Below are 1932 nucleotides of genomic sequence, written 5' to 3'. Positions count from 1 at the left end.
TATGATGAAAAAACATTTAAAAATTAGAATATATCTTCAAAATAGGCATAAAGAATTGTATGATTCTTATATTTACACATAAGTCCAGAAATCTCACCATATACAACCTTGATGCAGGACAGTCCCACAGCATTCCTTTTCCTGTCTCCTGCCTTCATTCCCCACCCCCTTCTTTTTGAACAATCATCTACCTGAGAAACAGCACAGCAGCAACTGGCATGACATGACAAGCAGCCCATATTCAGAAGACCAGAATGACAGGCACTGCAAGTGTGAACCTACTATTACAAATTGCCATCTTCAGGGCAGTTTCTTAGTTCACAGATGTCAATATATATAGTTATTCAGGGTAAGAATCTTTCCAGTTAACTGGTAGATTAAAAAATCTTCTGAAGATTCTCAGGATCATTGCCTTGCCCATCTTCTACATATAGCTGTATGGCTTGCCACTGTCATGTTTCCTAGCTCTTCTCCTTTCCCTCTCTTAATTAGTTAGTCCTCAAGTTCTTGCTTTCCTTTTAGTTGTATTATACTTTTCTTTTTGTATTTGTTCTTTTGAGTCATTATACTAGGGAAACTATACAATATTTATGATGTGTGTCTGGTTTATTTCACTTATGAGTATATCTTCAAGGGGCATCCACTTCAATATAAAGGCTTCGAGTTGACCATTCTTTATAGGTGAGTAATACTCCATTGTATAAAATAAAATCCTAAGGGGATTTGACTGACCTTATCAGATCCAAATGCTACAACTCTTGTTGCATAGGTCTGGCTTTATCTTGGTCTTAACCATCCAGCAGAAAAATTATAAAAATGAAGTATAAGAAGTAAAGCCATGGTGCTATGTTGAGCTATAGGGGACTCAGGTCAACAATTTCTGACATTGACAGTCAAGCGGAAGACCCAATAGTATTATGGTCTGATGGACTCTTTTAGAATATCTTGCTGATCATACCTATAATATTCAAATGACAGACTAAACAAAAAAGGGGATACAGATCAATGTTCATTTTGTATCTGTGTATTCAAAATGGTTAGGATAGATATATAGTTACATTCTCTTAATGAATAGGGGTATTTGTTCTAATAGTGTTTGTAAATAGGATATCATGTCTGCATCTTGTACAGTAAATAACCACTAGGAAAAGAGTATGCAATGTGTTAATTATTGAAACTGTCCTGCCAATTGATTTGAAACTGTCTCATTGCTATTTGTTTTTCAATGAAATTATGGAAAAAATAATAATTTTGTTTTATTTCTTTTAAGGAGAAAAATAAAAACAATGATACAGAATTTCAAAACATAATAATAAGAGATTATCAATGGTTAATACATTGCATATTTTTATCTTCAAAGTAGTTGCTGAGATTACAAGATATAGGTATGAAAAACTAATCATAGGGAAAATGCAAAGGCAAGTTGCATCTATCTCTGGGATACAAATTTCACCTCCCATCTCCGCTTGAAGATGATGGTCATTGCTTAGACATTAAATGCCTGTTATTGGTTTCCAAGTAACTGTAACTTCCTGATAAGTTGGGGAAAAGTGATTAAATTAATTATTTGACTATATACATATATATAATATATGTAATCTCAAGATGCCACATTTTACTTCATAACGATATACAATTTTTATTTTACTACTAAGAATCAAATAAGGTCTAAAGTTCTGATTCTTACCTGATTGTCTAGATTGATTTTGTGGTTATAGGAGCCAGGGCAAAGCATTTTTCCTCTTTCTGCTTCCCATGCTGAAGCGCAGACTCTTAATTAACTATAGTTTTCCATTTCTAAGACAATTTTAAATAAAACAGAATAAATAAGTAATGCCTTTTCTATTTAGAATAAAGTTTCTCCATTCAGGTTCTTGTCTATCCTGCATGTAACTGCCAAGAGGCTTAATTGTTGATCATCTTCCTCCCCTT

Source organism: Octodon degus, unplaced genomic scaffold, assembly GCF_000260255.1.
Source record: "Octodon degus isolate 3935 unplaced genomic scaffold, OctDeg1.0 scaffold00143, whole genome shotgun sequence".
NCBI classification, from domain to species: domain Eukaryota; kingdom Metazoa; phylum Chordata; class Mammalia; order Rodentia; family Octodontidae; genus Octodon; species Octodon degus.
This window is presented reverse-complemented; position numbering follows the sequence as displayed.